General features: G+C 39.6%; 1 long non-coding RNA gene across 2 annotated transcripts; it reads left to right on the forward strand.

The window, feature by feature from the left end:
- The first annotated feature begins 3,857 nt into the window (after window positions 1-3,857).
- Window positions 3,858-8,947, forward strand: LOC121393687. 2 transcript variants are annotated; one of them, XR_005961258.1, is made up of 5 exons: window positions 3,858-4,356; window positions 5,819-5,911; window positions 7,638-7,706; window positions 7,795-7,830; window positions 8,595-8,947. It is a non-coding gene; the product is annotated as an uncharacterized LOC121393687 (long non-coding RNA). The 2 variants fall into 2 exon arrangements; XR_005961257.1 differs by lacking the exon at window positions 3,858-4,356 and having other exon boundaries at window positions 5,525-5,911.
- The last annotated feature ends 368 nt before the right edge of the window (window positions 8,948-9,315 follow it).

The raw sequence follows: 9,315 nt of genomic DNA on the forward strand, positions 1-9,315 counted from the left end.
GCTGTGCCCCGAACCCATAGCTTGAGGCATTAATCACATCAAAAGAAAGCGCACGCACTCCTGCAGCCAGCCGGTGAGGTAAAAGAAGAAGTTTATTTCATCATTAAATGTCTAATTGTCCTAACGCGTTTCGTATCAATGGATACTAAATATGTTACAGAGGTTTGAAACGATTAATGTATTCATTGCAGGCAAAGCATTTTGTCTTGCTAAGAGTTAATGTTTTTAATTTGGAACCTGGAGACAAGCCCTATACAGGGCTGATCTGGAATGTCATTTCCTTTAATGTAGTTTAAAAAGTTGCAACAGTTTGTTAAAACTTGTGCCTATGATTATGTATCCATTGATACGAAACGTGTTAGTACAATCTGACTTTTAATGAGATGAAATAAACTTCTTCTTTTACCTCACTGGCTGGCTGCAGGAGTGCGTGTGCTTTCTTTTGATGTGGTTAATGCCTCAAGCTACGGGTTCGGGGCATAGCACCAGGGCCAGCTGCTGGATTTGGTGAGTTTGCCTACTGCTGACTTTAAAAGCACATCACCTTTGATTGAATCAATTGTTTGAAGTGTTGGACCTGGGGTTTCTACACCCAGGTCACTTCACCCCTTCAGTATATTGAGTATATTGAGAAAAATTCGGGTTTTTTTTAACGTGGGAGATAAATTCGGAATTTATTAAATCATAACGATATGTTCGGATGGATTTCACAAAAAATTCTGACTTCTTAACGGGTTTCACGGAAAAATCATGAACATCGAAGGTTGACACCGAAAACATTGTATATTCAGTAACGACATTGGAATTTATCCATGTCAATTTGGACTTTGAAGTAAAATAAAAACCACGGTAGGTTTGAGCTCACGAGGACAATTGAGTCCTATGGGGGAGTTGAAATCACAATGTTTTCATGATTTTTTTTTTAAAATCCGATTTTTTTCTAATTTTAAATAAGCCTTTCATTTAGACACTGAAACAGTTTTTTTTAATTTTAGACAAGATTTTTTAAAGAGATATTGATGCTCGATTGCCCAAATGCACTTTTTAAAGCGGACGTGAGGCCAATATATGAGATTCCACTTTTTAAAGGAGAAGTAAGGATAATATATGAGATCTCGGTTTTTAAAGGGGAAATAAGGCTAATATATGAGATCTCACTTTTTAAAGGAAGTAAGGCTAATATATGAGATCCTACATTTTAAAGGGAAAGTAAGGCTAATATATGATATCTCATTTTTTTAAAGGGGAAGTAAGGCTTATATATGAGAACACACTTTTTAAAGGGGAAGTAAGGCTAATATATGAGATCCCACTTTTTAAAGGGGAAGTAAGGCTAGTATATGAGATCCCAGTTTTTAAAGGGGAAGTAAGGCTAATATATGATATCTCACTTTTTAAAGCGAAAGTAAGGCTAATATATGAGAACACACTTTTTAAAGGGGAAGTGAGGCTAATATATGAGACCTCACGTTTAAAGGGAAAGTGATGCTTGCCCTGCATGTGTAAAATCCCATAGCCTGTATTTGCACCAATGATTGGCTACTTATTGACTGAAGCAATATCTTTTACAAAGATCTTTTACACCTTCTTGCCTTTCACAAAGAATAGGCTTGAAAAAATTATCATCATTACCCAAAATAAATAAAATATGAAACATTTTCAAGTGTAAGTATTTTATGAAATATATTAAGCCCGGAGGACTATGATTGGTTAAAGTGCATAGTAATACAACATTCAGTTGCCCTTTAAGGCTTGGACTTTCAGTTTGGATAGCAAAGGAGAAGGAAGACATTCTGGAGCTGCCCACGGAAATTTCTAAGACCAGCAGGAGGAGGCATTTACCCATAGGCCCTTTTGTGCAAGGCTTCAGAATTAGGCCCTGGAGGACCATCGTTGGTTAAAGTAATAATTAATAATAATGTTCAAAAGATGTTATTTAAAACCACATTTTTGTTTCCTCTGCACATTACATTGTAAAACAGAGGAAAAGGAGTTAAAGTTGATGGCCTTTTAAGTGCGTCATAGCACAATGAGTGAGGAGCCATGTTTCTTTTGCATGTCTGTACACACAAATGTGCCTTTTAACACACATCTTGCCCTTAAGTGCACTTAATACAATAGGCAGATATTTCAAAAGCAAACTGCAGTTCAGAAATTGTGTTTGAGCACCGCACTTATTGGCTACTTATTGACTGAAGCAATATCTTTTACAAAGATCTTTTACACCTTCTTGCCTTTCACAAAGAATAGGCTTGAAAAAATTATCATCATTACCCAAAATAAATAAAATATGAAACATTTTCAAGTGTAAGTATTTTATGAAATATATTAAGCCCGGAGGACTATGATTGGTTAAAGTGCATAGTAATACAACATTCAGTTGCCCTTTAAGGCTTGGACTTTCAGTTTGGATAGCAAAGGAGAAGGAAGACATTCTGGAGCTGCCCACGGAAATTTCTAAGACCAGCAGGAGGAGGCATTTACCCATAGGCCCTTTTGTGCAAGGCTTCAGAATTAGGCCCTGGAGGACCATCGTTGGTTAAAGTAATAATTAATAATAATGTTCAAAAGATGTTATTTAAAACCACATTTTTGTTTCCTCTGCACATTACATTGTAAAACAGAGGAAAAGGAGTTAAAGTTGATGGCCTTTTAAGTGCGTCATAGCACAATGAGTGAGGAGCCATGTTTCTTTTGCATGTCTGTACACACAAATGTGCCTTTTAACACACATCTTGCCCTTAAGTGCACTTAATACAATAGGCAGATATTTCAAAAGCAAACTGCAGTTCAGAAATTGTGTTTGAGCACCGCACAAGATCAGTGTTACCACTGCAGGCATATAACATTCACAACATATATGGAAAGATGTTTCAGATTTGGCCAAAGAAACAGAATTTGGAATGTTGCAAATATGGATGAGACATTTGCTTCTCTTGTGCATGTATGTTCAAGTAGGCCAACAGACAGGTCTAGGCAAATTAGTAATCGGCCAAACACACAATACAAGTGTTAGAGCAATTAGTTATATGTTATAAGTGTTTCCCAGATGTTATTGGGAAAGGGTGCCACAAGATGTTATTATGGCACCCCTCAGTGAGGAGAATGCAATATTTATGGATGAGGATTTGAAAAACAACAAACAACAAAACTTGTTGTTTGGTGCTCATTCCCATTGGATCGTGTAGCGGATCGTGCGAGTCCTGATGAGATGCATCAGTTCAGTTTGTGGATACAGAGGGACTGGGTGATGAGGTATAGTCCACTTAAGGTTGGAAAGTGACAGTAGGGAGCCAGAGAGGATACCTACTATGCCTTTTAAGTGGGCCCACAGACCCCCTTCCACGCTCCATTGCCCTAGCTGGTTGGGCAGCATGTGGGGGTGGTGGTAGAGGTGCAGAAGAGGGCCCAGAGAGTGACCAGTCATCAGATCTGGCAGAGGGAGAGGCAGGCACATGCAGTGCATGCCCCAGGACTGCCAGAAGAGCATTTGTGCACCGGTCATCACTTGCCTGACGTTTGTGATGTTGGCGCTCTCTCTCCAGCCTACTCTTGTGCAGCTCACCAATAAGGGTCTTGCCTCAACACAGCCAATTCCCGCCTCAGGTCAACTAGATGGCCAGCGCGTTTGGCGGAGATATTGGCTGCGTTGCTGTGCAATTGTAGGCTGGAGTGTGTCAGGCAAGCTTGCGGAGGCCCATACAGTCCAAGGAGGTCCCTCCACAGATGATGCATTCAGCCCTTGGCATTCATCATGGCTACTTACCCCCACAGCAGCAACTGTGGCAGCAGCATCTACAGAAAAAAAACATTCATTAAAACTCAAGCTGGACTGCACCGGCCCTGGGTTATACCAGTGAGCACAACGGAGTGATCCACTTCAGTCTTCTTCTTTCTTTGAATTTCATAATGCTCAGTAGAAAAAGACAGTCGACTTTTTATTTAAAGTTGGCTCCATTTGTGTTATGAAATGAGCTTCTGCAGCAAGTCCAGACAGAAAAACTTGGCGCAGTAGTGATGGCCAAATCTGACCTGTTTTGTTTTGCAAATATTTGAAAAATGGGGATAAATTCAACAAACTAGTCCTAAGGACTAATATCACTTAAAGGAGAGAAAAAGCCTTTAGCAAAAAAAAACCCTACCCCCACCCCATATAGACCCTCTTCCCCCACATCTTCCAGGTGTTTGGTAAACTGAAATGGAGACCGGCGACGCAGCACATGCTCAGTTGGAGAAATGTACCAGTTTGCTGCGCATGTGGCGAAATGGACGAAAATTGCAGAAGCGCCAGAAGAAGACACTAAGACCCAGAAGATGGCTGCCGTGAACTGCAATGCTGAGACTCTGCACTGAGGTGTAAGTAAAAAGTTATGGGCATTTCCCTGAGGGGCAGCTAGGCTGGGGGGGGGGTCTACGTAGGGTGGGGGGTAGGGTTTTTTTTCAGTAAAGGGTTTGTTTCTTCTTTAACTTTTTTTGTATTACCTAAAATGGAGAGCAGAGGTCTGCACCTATAGGCAAAATGTCCTACAGAGAATGGCTGTTTTTTGCCTTATTTGAAACTTGGAAGACTGCATTTGCATTGTAAATCCTAAGCCCTTATTGTCTCTACACATCAACTCTTTTACAGTGGCCATTGAAGTGTGTGACTCAAACTTACGCCTGGAGCAGCACAGGAGGCATGGCCCAGGACTGGTGGGAGGGTCCAGGTTGTTCTTCTGAAAAATATGAATAGAACATAGATATAAGAATACTTTTTACAAAACGCAACATTCATCCATGTGCTTACATAACAATATTTACCTTCAGGCTGTACGGACGGTCTTTCACATCTGCCCCACTGGCATCCTGGGGCTCCTCTTCTGGACAGGCCTGCACTGCTGCCTCTGCAGGGGTCTGATGGGAGACTGCTCTCCTCTCCATCTCTGTGGGTCCTTGCTGCTGTATCGCTGGCGCTTCAGCTACAAGTTTAAAAATGGAAACATAATGCTAAGCAACGCTTGTAATATTGTATGAAAGAAAACAGTCAGGATTACACATTGCTTGTAGAAAAGAAATGAACATTAATTCATGTGACACAACCACAAAAATGCTGTACATTCTATAACACAGTTGAGTAGCATGTGGGGGGGGGGAATACTTAAAAGACTAATATTTTTGCCACAAGGTGAAAGTAAGTCAATATTGGATTTAACTAGGACTAAGAAGTATATTGTGGCACAATGTTGAAGTTAAATCGCTAAAAAAATATTTATAGGGCTGTTGCACCTGAAGGATCAAGCAAGCTAAATATACCCATTGAGGTAAAGAAACAAGCATAGACAGTAATTAATATACAAAATATGTTCACCTTCCAACCAGACTTCTTCACCAACGGTGTCTAGAAGGTGGCGCTCAAAGGCCTTGAGGTGGATGGGTGGCCAGCTAAAGGTCTACTGGTAGATCCCGATCTACCTTTTGGACACCCCTGGTTTAATGTATTTTTTTTTTTTTATAATCTTTATTTATAGTTTTATGTATGGGGGTACAGAAGGAAAGAAGGGAGGAGGGGAGGGGGTAAATTGTCATGCAAGTACATATAATACAAACATAGAATTAAAATAGGCAAACACAAACAACAAGTTCTTGCTCTAATTTGTTCGCTATGGAGCCATATTATAGTACAAACTTCTAGAGTAATCCGGGTATGCTACTGAACATTACCCTGTGCCTAACTTCTTTGTGTAGGCTAACCAAGCGGACCATATTCTCCAATATTTGGGGCTTTCAAAATGCAAAATATGGGTAAGCTCCTCTAACTTTCTTATCTCTTCCACCCTAGTTATCCAGTCTTATCCAGTCTCTTAATGTAGGGGGGTGGGGATCTTTCCATTTTCCCGGTATCAAGGCTTTTGCTGCTTGAAGTAAGTGAGAGGTAAGTGAATCCAAAACAAATAATGAAGTATCATCGGGTACATTTAGTAATATTAGAGTTTGGTTTTCCATCAGTATTTTCTTCCCTGTGATTGTGTTTATTGCTAACAGTATGTCTTTCCAAAAGGTTTTTAGTTTAGAGCAGGTCAACCATACATGTAGATGGGTGCCCTCTTCGGTATTACATCTTCAGCATTTATTTGAAGAAGAAGGATACATCTTGCTTAGTCTCGATGGAGTGTAGTGCCACCTTGTAATCAATTTGTACATGGCCTCTAAGGATCTGGAGGCTCTAGAGGCTTTGTGTGTTATTTTAAAAATTCTGTTCCATATCTGCTCAGTAAGAGTGATCCCCAATTCTATTTCCCATGCTAGGCAAAAAAGCAGGTTTATCTCTAGGTAAACCGTTTAACAACATCTTATAGAGTCTAGATAGTAGTTTAATGTAGTTCGTAGACGTAGCCAGAAGATGTTCCCATGGAGTTGGAGGTCTATACCAATCACAAGATTTTATAGACCTTATATATCCATGTAATTGGTTGTAGTTCCAGATATCTCTAGGGTGGGGGGCCCAACGCAACGTTGTTGTAGTTGCTAGTGGGATTGTCTTATTGTTTTTTATAAAATCAACTATCCTCATATCCCTCCCCTTCCAAGTGCCCCATCTATCAAAGGTACACTTTTCCAATCCCTGGGGCGAAATCCGGGTTGTTTAGCAATGTTGAGAAAATATATGGGGATCTTGTAAGTCTGTACGTTTCTTTACTTTTATGCCACACCTTCAGAGTTGCTTTTATCAAAGGGTGGGTCAACGTTTCAGTAGGTAGATTATTGACTTTCGTCCAGCTAATATTTTCTAACGGGAAAGGTAAAAAGGTCTGTTCTAAGACGCTCCAGTCCATTGTTGTATTTCCCTTTGGACCAGGTATAAATGCGGGCTAAGTGAGCAGATATATAATAAAGATGGGGGTCAGGTAAATTTAGTCCGCCTCTTTCTTTTGGGAGAATGAGTTGGTTAAATTTTACTCTCTGACTTTTCCCCTTCCAAACAAATCTAATCACCATAGATTTAATAGTAGAAAAAAAGCAGAGGGGATATGGATCGGAAGTACTTGAAATAAATACAACATTTTCGGGAGAAAAATCATTTTGATGGCTTGGACCCTTCCCAGCCATGACAGCTGCAACTTTCCCCATTTCTCTAAGAATTTTTGGAGAGAGCTCAGAAGTGGGAGATAGTTGTCCTCATATGCTTTCTCAAGCCTAGCTTGCAATTTAACCCCCAGATATTTGATATGAGGATTTGCCCATTTAAACGAAAAGCTCTGTTTCAATACTGTGGCTGGGGCTTCTGCTATGTTGATGTTTAAAATTTCCGACTTAGAAAGGTTTACTTTAAAATTAGATAGATTACCAAAAGTCTTCATTAAATTTAGTATATTAGGTAAGGAAATAGTGGGTTTAGTAATACATATCAATAAATCATCTGCAGAGGCAGCGCACTTATAATCTTTCCCTGCTACCATTGAGCCAGAAATATTGGGATTAGTTCTTATATGAGCTAGAAGGGTTTCCATAACCAAAACAAAGAGAATTGGGGAGAGAGGGCAATCTTGTCTGGTCCCATTGAAAATATGAACACTTGGGGATAACGTACTGTTTATTTTGATTCTGGCTGAAGGTTTATTATATAACGCTAATATTCGTTGTCTTATTTTCTGTCCTAGACCAAAACTTTGTAGGGTCTCTCTAAGAATATCCAGGAAACCCTGTCGAAAGCCTTTTCGGCATCAGTTGTAAGTATCAAGGTAGGTGTGCCTTCATTTTGTGCATTTTTTATAAGGGAGATAACTTTAGCCGTATTATCTTTCCCTGCCCTTCCAGGGACAAAGCCGGCCTGGTCAGGATGGATCAAGGATGGTAAGTATCTTTTAATCCTATTGCCCAGAATTTTCACATATATTTTCATGTCAATGTTAATTAGGGAGATAGGCCTATAGCTGGAACAAAGCTGAGGATCTTTGTCTGGTTTGGGTATAATCGAGATATGGGCTTCTTGAGCTTGCGGGTGAAAGCTATCTTGATCTGATATAAAATTAAAATAATCCAAAAGAAGTGGCGTTAACTCCCCTTTAAACATCTTGTAAAAAGAGGCTGTGTACCCATCTGGTCCTGGGCTTTTCCCACTCATCAAGGAGTCGATACACTCTTCTATTTCCTGGGAAGTAAAGGGGGCATCTAACAGTTGAGCTTGTTCCACGGATACCTTCGGGAGACCCGCTTCTGTAACAAATTTATCTATTTTATCTACAAGATCAGCCAGTGGGCGGGAGGAATCCAATTTATACAGTGACTGATAATAATCAAGGAAAGTTTCAGCTATACCTTTAGTGCTGTGTATAAATGTATTAGATTTATCTTTGATCGACAAAATGTGTGTTGCCGGTTGCAACTTTTTGAGTATACCTGCGAAATGCTTAGAGCATTTGTCATTGAATTCGTAAAACCTTTGTTTACTACTAAGATAAGCTTTCTGTATTTTAACGTCTAATAAAGATTGTAGTTGTATTCTCTTACCCTCTAATACATTAAAAGTGGTCTCTGAAAGGGAGGATTTATGATCTTTCTCTAAGTGTGCAATATCTTTAATTAGAATGTCAACCTTTTTTCCTGGCTTTTTTTAGAGTACTGCCCATTGCTATGAGGTTCCCCCTCAGGACGCATTTCAAAGTTTCCCATAACGTGGCTGGGGAGATGTCAGATGAGCTATTTGTTCTAATTATTAGATCAATCCAACCTTTGATCTTACCCCTCCTATCATCGGAATGGAGAAGAAAATCATTAAGGCGCCAATTATACACTGATTTTGCTGGGGAGTGATCTGATATAAACGAGGACTTAATCTCTGCCTGTTGGAATAAATGAAGCCAGTGTTGTGATACATAAATAAAATCAATTCTGGAGTAAAGGTTGTGTGTCTTGGAATAGTGAGTAAAATCCCTTTTCGTGGGATTCATTACCATCCAAATATCTATGAGATGTTGATCTCTCAGAAGTTGTTTCACCTCCTTGAGACCTTTAAGGGAAATATTACTCTTGCCTGAGGAGGAATTTGTCTTGGGGTTAGTTGTTAGGTTAAAATCACCTCCCAGTAGTATCAGACCTTCACTAAATTTTTCTGACACCATAAGGAAAGTTTTAAAAAATGAGATTTGACCTGAGTTAGGGGCATAAACATTTGCTATAGTGCAAGTTTGACTGGCTAACTTGCATTTAATTAGCAAATATCTCCCTTCTTCATCCGCTAAGGTCTCCATACAGTGGAAAGGCAAATCTTTGTGTATTAAAAAATAAATACACAAAGGGTTATTTAAAGGGTTATTGCTCATATAAAGATGTGGGAAA

Source organism: Xenopus laevis, chromosome 5L, assembly GCF_017654675.1.
Source record: "Xenopus laevis strain J_2021 chromosome 5L, Xenopus_laevis_v10.1, whole genome shotgun sequence".
Lineage (NCBI taxonomy): Eukaryota > Metazoa > Chordata > Amphibia > Anura > Pipidae > Xenopus > Xenopus laevis.